General features: G+C 41.8%; 1 pseudogene; it reads right to left on the reverse strand.

Annotated features, from left to right (window-relative positions):
- Nucleotides 1-9,537: 9,537 nt before the first annotated feature.
- The window catches only part of LOC122789885, a 134,923-nt pseudogene continuing 127,824 nt past the window's right edge, over nucleotides 9,538-16,636 (reverse strand).

A 16,636-nucleotide genomic window follows, 5' to 3' on the forward strand; every position in this document is an offset into this window, starting at 1 on the left:
CTATGCAAGCCTAACCATAACAATTCCCTGGCTATTTCTTCCCAGACTATTTTTTCCCTGGACCCCTGTCTAGCAGGGCAACTGACATGATCCCGGGGATGAATTTCCTTTCTCCCATCCAATTGTCAAGGTTCCTTTTGAAGAGGACCAGAGAGGTGCTGTGCTTGACATGTATGGGCAGTCTATTCCAGAGTCTGGGGAGTCTCTGAGTGCAATAAAAATTGGGGGCAGAAGAGGGATGTCATCCTCTGGGACAGATTCAGCCCCCAACAACCCCACCTGTGCCTCACTATGGCCACCATCATCATCAGAGTCTGTTGAGACATCTACACCGGGTTGCGTGGGAGACAGACTCCAACTCCCCCCATCACCTATGAAAACCAAGACAAAAGCAGTACTTTACTACCTGCACTTTTATGTATGGTATACCACACAGACTCATAGAAATGAGGATCCACAACTGCATTACCAGTCTCACATCTTCTCATCTCCACTCCCATGCACAACAGGCAACCTCACACCAACATACATAGACAAGTCAAGCCCTCTATAACACGCACTTCAGCCACATCCAGTTAAAGTTCCCAGTACATTCTGCCTGTAAGATATGCAATATGACACTATATGTGATAGAACTACACATAAAACCCAGTATACCTATCTTGAGAATGATATGCCAGTACTAGTATCACTGTCTCACGTAGGTACCATCTCCCTTTTATGTTTGAGCAGGCATCTGGGAGTAATTGCCTCATATATACCAGGCTGTGTAGCTGCTTATAACTATAAGTGCAAATGTGGTTGATGATCATTCAAATACACACCTGTCTATGAACCGTAGTTAACTGTTCTAGAATAGAACATACAAATATTCTACTCTGGCTAAACACCACATTTGTACATAGGGCAATATGGCAGCCCTTAACTTTCATAGGGTATATATGATCCATAAAAAACAGTATCACACTTACCTGGTACAGGACCATGGACTTGGGCCGCACCTGGCAGACTTGTGAAAAGGTGAGGGAGAGTTATTGTCAGCACCACCAAATTTTGCAGCACTACAAGGTAATATGTGCATATATCCACATGTACAGTAGCTACTGTGATACTGGCTATATTGCTAACATTCTAAGTATGTGTGCACAACTGAGTGTAAACTCCAACTCCCCCCAATGCAGACAGACCTGGCACACTTGTACAGGTTGGTACAGCCTGCCACAATGCCTGAAACAGTATTACAGTGGTGAACACAGTATGTTTACCTGGACATTCCTCTGCTGTGGACACTGTGGCACCCATCTCCACTATGTATGGTGTGATGGATGCCTGGGATCTGTCATGTGTTCCAAGGTTCACCAGGAATTCCTCTGTGGCTGAGAGTGGTTGTTCCATCTCAAGTCCTCCACTGGTGGTGGCAGTGGTGGCTGGTGGCTTCAAATTAAAGGGGGACTGCAGGAGACAGCTGAATGGGTGGGGCCAATGGCAAGGGGTGTGGTCAACTAAAAGGGGGTGGAGCTATGCTCAAAACCACAACAACTAGAACTTTAATTAAATATGCTGCCCTGGGTGCCAAACCGTCATTACAAGAGTCCAATCAAGACAAAATAAAGTGTAGAAGAAAAAAATATTTCAATGCGTTGGCTACATGACAACTTACTTAATATCTAGATGGAAACACAAAGGTTGTGAGGCATGAAAAAATAAATTGCTTTTTAAATACATTACTGGAATGCCAGTCAAAATCAAGTATAACAAAAACAAGCAGCACTCAGCTCAAACCACTTCTCCTTGTACTGAAGTTCTAATTATAATTTATATTCAGCTTTCTAAAATTACCAAGTAACATGCTGAAAGTATCAATCTCTGTGATACCCCCACTTGTAAAAATGTTTCTTATCCAAAAAAGACCTGCTGCCTGAAAACTATCTACTTGTTTCATGGGAAAACATGATCAAAGTAAAAAATGAACAGCGAACAAGAAACAAGCTCAAGATAAATTGCTTAAAGAATTACTGCACAAGTTATGGACCACACATTATAGATTGGCATTCTGTTTAGTTTACGGGTAAAGCCTGCAAAGATAATTGCAAGTCTCCAACAAATGTAATGAGCTTCTGAAAATACTGTAATCCTGTCCTGTCTTACAAATGCTGTCATATGCATTTCAATACCTAAGGCTTATACGTTATCTAGTTATGTAAATATTCTCTGCATGGCAACAATGAAAAGGCTTTCAATGTTGGTAATTATTTAACAGTATGCTTATTAAAGCTTACTTGCATCTTACAATCTCTGACAAGCTTACCTGATGGTCATTAAAGCATTGCTACTTTAATACAGAGCAACAGGGCACTGCAACAGCATGCATTTTCTGAATAATAAGAAGCATAAATCAACAGTAGAAAAATATGACAGAAAACCAGAACATTCTGCAAAATCAAGGACAGATGAAAAGCCACAGTCATACTTGTGGTCTCCCTTGGATGGGGGAATACTCTGCACATTTACACTGCATAACTGCTCCTTGCCTTGCTTGGACACATCCAGAGCCACTACAATGGGGAGTGGGGTGCAACAAGTAGGTCACAGTTTGAAATGTCTCTGGCTGATGGTGATGGCTCTGACACTCATACCTCTCAACCTCAGAGCAAGAAATCTGGACAAAGCCATACATAGAAGTGGGACACAGGCCCAAAAATAAAGACAATTTTTAAATATTGCTCTTATAAACTTAGAAAGATAATAGAATAGTAGTAGGTCTTGCATTAGTATGAATTTTTGAAGGGTATGCAATCTGAAACTCAAATGTCTGCCATTATTTCCTGACTTCAATCTTTAATGATTTGCTACTAATTTGCCAGAAAACCACAATTTTATGAAAAACAGACTAAATATGTTATGCAAAAATATAAAATTGCCACACAATACAGCTAGGAACATGTCAAAGAAGGGACACCTTTTTAAAATTAGTACTGTTAACTTGAGCAGCTGACAAAATAAGAGCATCTACATGCATTTCTGAAATAAAAGTAATCTATAACTCTGATCATTACAGTTATTTATAATTGTAAACCCTCCACGTTTTCTTCCAAAATTGTCATTTTGCAGAGGGATTATTAGGGGGAGAGCAAAATTTTGAGCCAAAATTGGAGGCAGTTGAGAGGTTTGGATATTCCTAATTCTATAAAGCGATTTATTTGCACGTACCTCTCAACCTGTTAATGCAGGAAATCTGGATAAGGCCAAATATATTGGGGGAACATACAAACAGTACTAAAAAGACAGTTGATAGAATAACAGGTCTTGCTTTAGCATGCATTTTTCTGAAGGTTATGATGTCTGAAACTCATTGCCTGTCATTATTTAGTGACTTCATTCCTAAATGATTTGAGAGAAAACCACAAATTTTATGAGGAACAAACCAAAAATAAGAAGCAAAAATCTATTCATTCTGCAAAATTCTGGTCAGTTGAGAGGTATAGTTCAGCGGGGGCTGTCTGAGTTTGCTGCCCCCCCTCACAAAATCATGGTTGAATGGAGCATCCCCCCTGCAGCCATTCCAATGTCTCATTGCTTGGTTATTTCGCCCCTTTTGCCACAAACACTGTAATGTGCATACTGCTTTACTTCTGCGATGATATGGATTTCATTTGAAAGTTTTATTTTATATTTTACATCATAAACCCTATAGATATCTGCTAAACAAAGCAATGCAGTCTCACAATGAAAATAGGCTTAGCATTAAAACTTCTCTGCCCTTGAAACTCACATTCATTGAAACAACATTTAAACCAACATTCAAAGAAAATACATTTTGCCAGTGGCAGATAAAGATTAATTTTGGACTGTTTTCAAAGCATAGGCCCCTTGAACACGAAACATACACATGCTCTTTGATACACCTTTCTGACTGTATTAAATTATATTCCTTGTACAATACAGTACAGTTGTTAGAGGGCGTTTTAAATTTATTGTTTTGAACATTTTTCCAGTAAAGAATGAAACAAAATGCATGCAACAATAAAGACAAAACTGCCCAATTCAGAACATTTCCATCATAAAAGTCTACTCAAACTTCTACAGTCCACCACTATCAGTAAATGTGCATGATCTCTGAAGAAGTAAAAGTATTTAAATAATTCCACATTAAATAAATCTGTTAACTAATGAAGAGGTTACTGCTAGCAAACAACTTTATATGTCATTGTTTCATCTACAAATAAAGTGCCTGTTGCCCTTGAGGAATAAATTGCCTATTTTACATTAAAAAAATGATAATGCTAGTAATATCACAATAGGGAATGGATGGCAAACTGATAACAGGTTCATAGTTACCAGGTATCTTCGCCAAAGAGGACTGCAGCATCCACCCCCTTTACAACAGAGTACAGTATCAGCAATGGATCTACCTACTGTGGGAGTAAAACCCACTGACTTCTGCATCAAAAGCAATACACTACCTGTTGTGCTATTTACAATGTAAATTGACTTGGCATAAGCAGCACTAAACTTTTGTTCCCCTGCAGCTCTCAGCTCCTTGTAAAATCTGCTCGACACTCAGCTGTATCTCTGAACTTTGCAGCACAAGAAATCTGGAAAAAGCCAACATTTATTTGGTGGGGGGACAACAGCCCAAAAACCAGGGACACATTTTAAACATTGCTTGTATAATGTTGGAAAGTTGCTAGAATAAAATGCTGTGTTACCACCATACATTTCACTGCCAAGTATTGAACCCAGGACCCTGTGCAAAACAGCCAGAGCAACATGCCACTATGCCAAATCATCTATTTTTATGAAAGAAAGGAAGACTGAAACTTAAATGGCTACAGTTTAGTGAATTCAGTTCTCACCATAGCTGTCAACATCTTAGCACAAAGCACCTGAACAAAGCCAATAATGGGGGAATACAGCCCCTAAACACATTCAGTGGGTTCAGTTATCACCATAGCTTTCAACCTTGGCACAAAAAACCTGGCCGAAGCCAATAATGGGGGAATATAGTCCAAAAATAGGGACAAATATCCACTGAGGACACCAGAGCAAACCTACATAGACACAGGGAGGACATGCAGACTCCACACAGAAGGCACCCCAGCCAAGAATCAAACCAGACAACCTGTAGCTGTCAGGCAACACTGCTACCACTACACCACTGCACTACTGGCTGTGCTAAGTAACAAAAATACAGAAACCACCGATTTTATGAGGAACAGAGCAAATATGAGGCAAAAATCTGCAAATGTTTTACAAATGGTGGTGGGTACGGAATTCAGACTCTTGTCACTTGGGCCCAAGGTACAAGGTTCAATCCTTATTCTCTACCCACCACCATGAAGCAACTGGGGCATTTCACACACACACACACACACACACACACACACACACACACACACACACACACACACACCAATTGCAGCCAATGATTGTACACCACTGAATGAATGAAAAGATAACTAATGGGCATACAGAAATGTATATTCACAACTCAATGCTGGCAGAATACAGTGAATAAATCACTGCACATCTTCCCTTTAACTCTCAACCGCTTAGCTCAGGAATCAAGAATAAAGACAAAAATAACGGGGGACAAATGACAAAAATCAGGAACAGATATTGCTCTTCATCATCATCTTCTTTCGGCTGTTCCCGTTAGTGGTCGCCACAGCAGATCACCTGTTTCCATTTCTTCCTGTCCTCTGCATCTTGCTCTGTCACACCAACCACCTGCATGTCCTCTCTCACCACATCCATAAACCTTATCTTAGGCCTTCATCTTTTCCTGTTACCTGGTAGCTTCATCCTTAGCATCTTTTTCCCAATATACTCAGCATCCCTCCTCAGCACATGTCCAAACCAACGTAATCGTGCCTTACTGGCTTTGTCTCCAAACCTTCCAACCTGGGCTGACCCTCTAATATACTTATTCCTAATCCTGTCCACCCTCATCACACCCAGTGCAAATATTAACATCTTTAATTCTGCCACATCCAGATCAAACTCCTGCCTTTTTGTCAGTGCCACTGTCTCCAACCCATATAACATAACTGGTCTCACTACCCTCTTGTAGACCTTCCTTTTCACTCTTACAGGTACTCGTCTGTCACAAATCACTCCTGACACTCTTCTCCACCCTCTCCATCCTGCCTGTACTCTCTTCTTCACCTCTCTTCCACACTCACCATTACTCTGAACTATTGACCCCAAGTATTTAAACTCATCCACCTTCGCCACCTCTACTCCTTGCATCCTCATCATTCCTCTATCCTCCCTCTCATTCACACACATATATTCTGTCTTAGTCCTGCTGACCTTCATTCCTCTTCTCTCTAGAGCATATCTCCATCTCTCCAGGGTCTCCTCCACCTGTTCCCTACTCTCACTACAGATCACAATGTCATATACAAATATCATAGTCCACGGGGACTACCGTCTGATCTCATCTGTCAACCTGTCCATCACCATTGCAAATAAGAAAGGGCTCAGAGCTGATCCTTGATGTAACCCCACCTCCACCTTAAATGCATCCGTCACTCCCACCGCAGACCTCACCACTGTCACACTACCCTCATACATATCGTGGACCACTCTTACATACATTTCTGACACTCCTGACTTCTTCATACAATACCACAACTCCTCTCTGGGCACCCTGTCGTATGCTTTCTCTAAGTCTACAAAAACACAATGCAGCTCCTTCCGACATTCTGTGTACTTCTCCATCAGCACTCTCTGAGCAAAGATCACATCTGTAGTGCTCTTTCCTGGCATGAAACCATACTGCTGATCACTAATCATCACGTCCCTTCTTAACCTTGGTTCCTCTACTCTTTCCCATAACGTCATGCTGTGACTGATCAGTTTTATCCCTCTGCAGTTACTACAGCTCTGCACATCACCCTTATTCTTAAAAATCGGTACCAAAACACTTTTTCTCCATTCCTCAGGCATCCTCTCACTTTCCAAAATTTCATTAAACAATCTGGTTAAAAACTTCACTGCCATTTCACCTAAACACCTCCATGCTTCCACAGGTATGTCATCTGGGCCAACAGCCTTTCCATTCTTCATTCTCTTCATAGCTATCCTTACTTCCTCCTTGCTAATCCATTGTACTTCATGATTTACTATCCCTACATCATCCAACCTTCTCTCCCTCTCATTCTCTTCATTCATCAACCCCTCAAAGTACTCTTTCCATCTCCTCAACACACTCTCCTCGCTTGTGAGTACGTTTCCCTCATTAGCCTTTCTCACCTTTACCTGCTGCACATCTTTCCTAGCTCGGTCCCTCTGTCTAGCCAATTGGTACAGGTCCTTTTCTCCCTCCTTAGTGTCCAACCTTTCATACAACTCTTCATATGCCTTATCCTTAGCCTTCGCCACCTCTCTCTTTGCCATGCACCTCATCTCCTTATACTCCTGTCTACTTTCTTCATCTCTCTGACAATCCCACTTCTTCTTTGCCAACCTCTTTCTTTGTATACTCTCCTGTATTTCCTCATTCCACCACCATGTCTCCTTGTCATCCTTCCTCTGTCCAGATGTGATACCAAGCACCTTTCTAGCCGTCTCCCTTACTAGCTCTGCTGTAGTTACCCAGCTATTTGGTAACCCTTCACTGCCACCCAGTGCCTGCCTTAACTCATCCCTGAACTCCACCTCACAATTACCTTTTTTCAGTTTCCACCACTTGATCCTTGGTGCTGCCCTCACACTCTTCCTCCTCTTCTTGATAACCAATGTCATCCTACAAACCTCTATCCTATGCTGCCTAACGACACTTTCTCCGGTCACTACTTTACAGTCTCTAATCTCCTTCAAACTGGCCCTCCTACATAAGATATAATCCACCTGTGTGCATCTTTCCCCACTCTTGATGTCACCCTATGCTCCTCCCTCTTGTTAAAATACGTATTCACCACAGCCATGTCCATCCTTTTCGCAAAATCCACTACCATCTGACCTTCTTTATTCCTTTGTTTAACAGCATACCTACCCATCACTTCCTCATCCCCTCTATTCCCTTCACCAACATGCCCATTGAAATCTGCTCCAATCACCACTCTCTCACCCTTGGGTACAGTCATCACCACTTCATCCAATTCACTTCAAAATTTTTCTTTCTCATCCGTTGCACACCCAATTTGTGGAGCATATGCACTGACAACATTCATCATTACACCATCAATTTCCAGCTTCATAAACATCACTCTATCTGACACTCTTTTCACCACCAAGACACTCTCAGCATACTGTTCCTTCAGAATAACTCTTACGCCATTTCTCCTCCCATCCACACCATGATAAAACAATTTGAACCCACCTCCAATACACCTAGCCTTACTCCCCTTCCATCTGGTCTCTTGCACACACAATATACCAACCTTCCTTCTGTCCATCATATCAGCTAGCTCTCTCCCCATACCAGTCATACTGCCAACATTCAAAGTTCCGACCCTCACTACCACAGTCCTAGCCTTTGTCCTCTCTTCCTGCCTTTGGCCATGTCTTCCGCCTCTTCTCCTCCTTCGGCCAACAGTAGCCCAATTTCTGCCAGCACCCTGTAGGCTAACAGTACTGGTGGCAGTTGTTGTTAACCCGGGCCTCGACCGATCCGGTATAAAAATTTTTCTTGGTGACTGCATGAAATGTTTTGGTGAAGTTTTACACTGGATGCCCTTCCTGACAGAACCCTCCCCATATATCCGGGCTTGGGACTGGCACAAAGAAATGCACTGGCTTGTGCATCGCTCAAGGTTATAAAATCTGAAATTCAAATCTATGTCATTATTTAGTGATTGTACCCTTATTTGCTTGCCAGAAAGAACACAAACTTTATGAGGAGCAGATAAAAATTCTGCAAAAGCAAGGCCAGTTGAAGCCATCTATGTCCACACACATTTGTTCATATATAAAACACGCACACACACACGCACACACACACACACACACACACACACACAAACACACACTTCTCTGTCCTCCATAAACACCCTACCTGTCTCAGCTAAGTCCGCCGCAGTGATCACCTGTCCTCAGCCCAGCTCCTCCGTAGTGATCCTGCAGCCCGATCGGTCCTCTATAATGGCCCACGCATGCTGTTGGGTCTCCAGTGAGATGTGAGGAGGCTAGAGCCTCCTGCTGTTGGTCCAGCCTGTGGGCGATGCAGTCCAATGACCTTCCGGTTTGTGCGGTCATCACTGCACAGACCTCTGGGCTGGAATGGCGGAGTTTCCTGCCTTCCCTATCCAGACTGCCTAGCATAGCAGTCTGGAGCTCAGGAATGCCTGAGCATGCGTGCTTGGAGTTCTGGTCTGCCTAACACAGCAGTCAGGAACTAAGCACACATGCGCGGAGTCTGAGACTTTTTTTATTTTAATATGTTCTACGGTGGGGGGAATGGGGAATTTATTTTATCCATTTTACAGGTGGGGGACCATTTTACAGATGGGGGGCTGCAGTCCCGCAGTCCTATAGCACAAGCCGCCCCTGGGTGGTGGCATGATCCCTGGAAAAATGAGCTTTCCTTTGTCATGCAGCATTCAGCATGTCTGTGGCCCTGTGTTGCTCCTGCTCATAGGTAATGTCCTGTTGGTCAATCTGATTGACAGCCCACAGTGCTGCCCGCTGTTCCCGATTATGCCTCCCCCTGGAAAACAAGATCTGATGGTGCTGTTTCAGTCCATCCATTATTATGTTTTTCTCCACATCTGAGAAGGGGGGCATGCCTTCTGTGGTATATGGCTCTTGAAAGACAACAAAAGAGGAACACATTACAAGACCAGATAGGTGGACGTCCAGTATGTACAGATCCAGCACACCCATTATGGCCTGCACTATCTACTGCTCCCTCACACATCATACCCACAGTCTGGCAAAACACTGCATGGGTGTATACCACCAAGATAGTGGCAATACTGGGGTATATCCCTGTATGCCATCACAGATTCTGCTGTATGTTCCTATGCCCAGCACTGCAGTCTCCTGTGATGTGTCCCCTATCGGAAAACTCCCACTAATATGTCATATGGTCACTGCCAGACAAATATCAGTGTGCTGTTGCAACCACTATATGGGGAAAGTCCAGCAACACCAGTGTGCCACAGTGACAGAAAAATGCAAACCTGCTGCAGTATGTGTTCTCTGTAGGCATATCTCTAAACTATACAGATGTTTGCAGAATGTCAGGATGTTTGTCTCATAGTTTTAGTCATTTCCACACAACATTGTGGATTTCTGACAAAAGGCTGGCCAATCATTGATGGCTGATGACAGAACATAAAGACAGACATCTGGGTTTAAGACATCATACCCTTCAGAACACAGTTATGTTACTGTAATATCTGTTATTCTATTCACTTTCTTCCTTTGTACGAGCAATAGCTACAGTGTCTTTAACTTTGGGTCTTTGTCTCTCCATTCATTATGGCTTTGCTCAGATATCTTGCTATAACAGGTTGATAGCTATGTTAGGCATAGCTTTCAACCAAACAGGCAACAACGTAGGCAGAATCATGGACTTAGCCAGAGTACCTCAGGGGCACTTTTAAAATGTTAGATGCATTTATGTGAGACATTGACAGACTGAGAGGAAGTGAAATAGTGTACATCATCTGACATTACAGGAGTATACACCCTTACCTCTTGTCACTATGTTTTATTTGTCATTCACTAGCTCCCCTACAACAGCCAACTATTGTAGGTGGGAATAAGAGGAACAGAGCTAAGATGTTAGTGGAAATCAGGGAGATTTCAGAGGCATGCCTGTTGGTGTAGGACAGCTGAATATCAATGACATGTCATTACTATAGATCTAAGACAGGCTTACTGCTGTGTCCCTATTCCCCACACATCCATCCTCCCATCTGCATCACTGACATGTCAATACCACAGATGTACAACAGGCTTACTGCTGTGATCCCTATTCCCCATACCTCCATCCTCCCATCTGCATCCTGTTGTATGGAGAAAACAATTATATACCTGGTTGAGTGCAATACTCCTTTGTTGAACTTTGCTTCCGATAAGCTTTTGAAAATACGCTTTCTGTGTGAGGTAAGTCTCATACAGATTTGTTCCCATTAACCAGCTGCTTCCTTGTTAAGGTACTGCTCATTAGTAGGTAGTTGCCTCTGCACTAGTCTGTGGCTCTGCTATGGTAATTATAGCCAAAACAACAGATGAATTGTACTATCATTAGCCAATGATATGCCACCACAGTGCAATATAGAAGGCCTTCATGTAGACCTTGGCCCCTTTCTTATCTGTTAAGATGGACATTACTGAGATGTGGAGACTACAGCATCAGAGAGGGTAGGTATCATAACTGTGAACTGTAGAGATTTATGCAGTATGTCCACAGTTTCACCTCATGTGTGGTCAGTGTCCCATGACATTTAGTCATCTGGCAGTTTCCTGGCAAACATTGTGGGTTGACGTCAGTAATGGAAGACACACATTTGAGTGTCAGATTTCATACTCCTCTGAATATGCATGTTAATGCAATAGATGTTATTGTAGCAACCCACTATCCATGAAGAAGCAAACTGTAAAACATATCCCAATCTCTGGACATTTTTCACTTCCATTAAGTATGGCTATGCTTGGATTCCTTGTGCAGGGAGGTTGGGAGGTATGATAGGTCTCTAGTAGCTACCTTTATGTACAGGTGTGTGTGTGTGTGCTACAGGCTGCAGCTGCTGCTGAATCCTAGAACACTAATGGGGGAGTGCGAACATTTTGGAGGACAACAAGCTGTACATGTAACTGTGGTAGTCCTGTCATTATGGCAGACAAAGGGTAAGGGTACCTTTTACAGTCCAATCAAGGCATGTGATTATGGTACATCTGTTATGCAACAGTGCCAATAACAGAGTAGTAGGTGACATATGGGTATGCTATACAGATATGTGTAGTGTGTTCCTACCTGCGGGCCTTTGACTTGCAAAACTGGATAGTAGTTCATTAATTAGCAGTAGCCTGTGCGGATAAAGATTGCATGACCCAGTCATTACTTGCTGTCTTCACAATAATGTAACTGAACTGCAACACAAGATTGGATTTAAACCCAGGACTGTGTGCAGCAAAATGTGCTGCATACAAGGCATTTATCAGACTAAGCTACTAAGCACTGCTATAGCAGGTGTATTTACAAGATATATGTGTACATATACAGGCTGTGACAAACATTTTCTACATCCATCAGTATGTGCATGGCTTTATATGGATGTATTTCTGCACCAGAGTCTCAGCTGAATATGTATTTTGCCATGAATGTCTTACCAGGTGTCTTTCTACATGTTGTTGGCACAAGGGCACATTTACCTGCTATCACAGGCCTCACTTACATCCATTTTTATGTCTTTGGCTGTCTAGTAGTGTATTATTGCACCAGAGTCCAAGGTACACTCCCATTTTTCCCATTAATTTTTAATTTTAGTTTGTGCGGTGTGTTGTGGCATTCAGCTCCACTAAGACATGCCTAATGACTGTAAATGGCAATATTTATATTTTAATGAAAACACCTATTTTAACTAAGCTCTGCATGGTGTGGTGGGTTAATGCAGTGTGCTGCAGGTATGATGAGCTAGGGTTCAAAACATGGCAGAGGTATTTATTTTGTACATGTGATTTACAGTGTTAAAAACACATATACTCATTAGAGATCTATTTAGCTGAGCTAAGCAAAGCTGTGCAACACAGCATGCTGCACAGCTCTACGCTAAAAACATATAAAGAAAAGAAAAAAAGGGGAGCTAGAAATGGGGTGAAATGGAGCAAGCCGGGGGAAAAACATAGTGAAAGGCATGTAGGGATGTGCAGGAAGGGTATAGGAAAGAACCATATCTATTCATTTCTTGTACAGCAACAGCTGTGTACTTTGACAGATTTTGTAGATGAATTTGAACTCTAAACCCCCCAGAGAGAGGAGTGAGAACAATATAACTGCATTGTCAAGCCAATTGGACTAAATTACTTGTGTCCAGTGGATACATGTGTGAAATGGAGAGCTATATATGGGGTGATATTTTATTTTTGGGGACAGATGCCTTTTATTTATTTATTTATTTTTTAAATTAAGGTGAGAGTAGAATGTTGGGTAATGGACTTAGGTACATGTGGGGAGGTAAGTTGGGTAGAAGATGCATTTCCAGACAGACAAGACAGACAAGACAGCAGACAGTGTATGGCATTTGAGGTGGGTGAACACCTTGGATGGGGTGGGTGTTGTGGAATCCAAGTCACACATGCCTCCGGATGGTAGCATTGTGACTCACAACCACACCCATGGGAAAGTTGACATTGCTCCTTCACTGCCTTCAGGGTGGCTGTGCTGCAGGCTGGCTGTCAGGGTGAGTCTGCCCCACCAGGTTGGCCAGCATGCCCTAAATCTGGCACAGGCAGCAATCCTTGCTCTGATGAACAATCCTGTGCACCATGACCAGCAGTTCAGCCTGGGTGAAAATGCTCCACTGCCACTGCCCCCAGGGGGAGGCTGGGCCCCATCTCTTGAGGTGGTCCCACCTGACACCGCAGGTGATGCAGGGGCAGCAGAGGGGGCACCACCAGTCTGGGTCCCAGATGTGCTAAGACCCGGTGCCTTGGCCAGTTGAGGCAAGGTAGTCAGATCACCTGGAACCAGCCTAGCCTGATGTGCTGTAGTAATGGAGGTATAGCAATAAATACAGGTTAGTTATGAACAAATCATTGTAAGTAACAACAGCATGGCAGAACATTGGAAATAACCCAATTACATATCAATGCATATTATGTGAAACACAACAATAAATAACAGAAAAGTCAGTATGCTAACAGCATGCCAGTAACAGTTACAGCATAACACCAACAAAATAGGTAATGTAACAAGATATGTTAATATGCAACCGTTATAAAACAAAACAATAATAAAACACATCTCCCAAAATACAGTTATTTTAATAATATATGTTAATAGTCAACCATGACCAATGAATAACAATAAGAAATAAATTAAGATTAGGGGTTAGGGGTGGGGAGAGAGAGAAAAACAGTCCATTAGTAACATTTGTGGTTATTTCTTTGACAACAGTACTACCATCTACTATACGGGTCTGTATCCTGTTTATGGGTACATTAACTACGAGTCTCATATAGCTGATGTAGCATGTACATACCTCTCAAGCTATTTGCATGGGACACTATGGGCCATGCAATAACAATTGTGGGTACACAACTACACAGAACACTTGCACATCAGGTGGACCTATATAACTATCAAAGTTGTCTGTGGGCAGATTTGGTGATACTTTGAAATGTAGGTAATCATTTCCATGGTAATCCTGTGACAGACGGATTACCCACTATTAATTACATAATGTGAAATTGTGACACTTGAGAAATATATATGTGTACAGTACAGACACTAAACAGGTCTCATGCCTTGGTTGGCAGGCGTAGGAATAGAACCCAATAGCAGTGAATAGGGAGGAGATTTATATAGGATGTATTAATTGACTGCAGAAACTTTTAACAGACACTCCATGCATACAGCCATACCAGGATTACACATTTTATTTTTGACTGAACATTGCTGATGAACGCATTCTTGCTAATGATATTAACAGTCTGTGACATCTAAACACACAATTATCTACTCATAATATGGTCTACCTCACCCATTTACCTGTAGTTCCTGTGGAGAGAGAATTTGTAAAAATTACGTGATTGCTACTGTAATATTTAGTGCTACATAGCACTGGATTCAAACCTTGGTCTGTGTGTGGTAAAATGTATTATATACAGAGCATTTAACAAACTGAGCTAATGAGTAACTGCTAACTACACACTGACTGATATTTGTCTAGAGCTCACCTGGAACCAAAATATGACCCGGTAGTATTACTACAGTATTTACTAGACTGCAGTGACAGTAGAACATACATGCATGAAATACAAGCATAACGCAGATAGTAGGTACACTATATATCTGTATAAACAATGCTGGTGTACACAATTTATTGTTAGTGGTTTGAAATATCTGTGAAGTCAACAAACAATATCAGCTCATGGAGTGGGTTACCTCACCTATATACCTTTTTTACCTGATGTCTGTGGATGACAGAGCACTATGTGAATAATATTGGCCTAGAAACACTCCTGCACAGTACTATACAAGTTAACCAATACAATTTGCATCCATCAGATTTGCATTCTACAGCTATGATAGTGTTATACTTGACTGCAGCACCTTACCTTACAACCTGACTGCATACAGCTCTACTGCAATGGTTACAAAAAGACAATCCTGATGTACACCATTTCCCTTGGTGTTATTGGTATTGTTTCATGTTTTATTGCACAACAGTTGCCATTATTAGTTTCTTGCAATACAGCTCAAATTCCACATTTATTGCACTATGCACTTTATTTTATTTATTTAAGTTTGATGACTGGGGAAGTTCACTGGGCCAAGAAGAGCCCATTTTCAGTGGAGGCCTGGGGAAAAAAGCTCCACAATAATTGCAAGTTACATTTCACATGTTACAAAAGGACATAGTTCATACAGCTAATTAAACATTTACAGAGAAGCTCCATGAAATTTGTAATTGGCTTATCACAATGTTACAAAAATGAAAGACATTATTCAATACAGAAATTTCAACATTTAAATAAAGTGAATATTTTTGTTATTAACTCAATTGTAGGTTTAACATTTCAAAATATATAACTACTAGCCATTAGTAGGTTAGGAAAATATTATGCAAGGTGAGGATAATAGTATATTTGAGATTGGAGAGCATAGTACAATAGATATTAGAAAGAAAATTAGTTTTTGGTAGTGGAGGGATTGTTTTGGGTGGGATGAAGTAATAATAGAGGTAGTTGGATGAGTCAGTGCAAGGTGGAATGAGGTGGGGGTTTAAGTTGGAGCATGGCAAGGGCATTCCCATTTGGAAGAAAGATGAGAGAGTAGCTGAGATGTGAAATTTGTATAGTTAGGTAGGTCGTGTAGGTGTGTGGGGGTTTATAATTTAAAGCAGTTACTGCTATTGTTTCATATTTTTATTGTACTGCAGTTGGCATTACTCATTTCTTGCAATACAGCTGTAATTCCACATCTATGGCACTACAAACTTTATTGTATATACTTTAATGCAGTTAATGCTTTAGTATTTCTTGCATATTTCACTACAGTTAGCATAATACATCCATACTCACCACACTCACAGTGCAAACTGGCCAAGTGTCCAGTGTGTGACTCAACATTGCGAGCCCTCTTAGCTGCAGCTATTGATAGAGAAGCACACCATTATGCATCCCAGCTTTGCAGACATTCAGAATACATATTGTTAAAACAGAGGTAAAATTACTTACATACATGTGGGTCATTCCCTACCTGAGCTTCTTTGACCCAGGTGTCCAAGAGTCTTCTGTTTCATAATTTCAGGTTGTCATGGTGGTGACGCCACTGCTCATCTGTGTGGGGGATACCAGTAACACTGGTGATTTCTCTGGACAGCTGGTCCCAAGCCTCCACCTTACACTCTGAGCCCTGAAAACCTCTCTGCAGCAGCTGGTCAACATGGTTTTTAACTAGGAGTCCAACCATGACCCTAGACTCCAGAATGCCCCAACACTGCACCCGAAAGTA

This window comes from Protopterus annectens, chromosome 15.part0 (assembly GCF_019279795.1).
Source record: "Protopterus annectens isolate FY-2018-M chromosome 15.part0, PAN1.0, whole genome shotgun sequence".
NCBI lineage: Eukaryota > Metazoa > Chordata > Ceratodontiformes > Protopteridae > Protopterus > Protopterus annectens.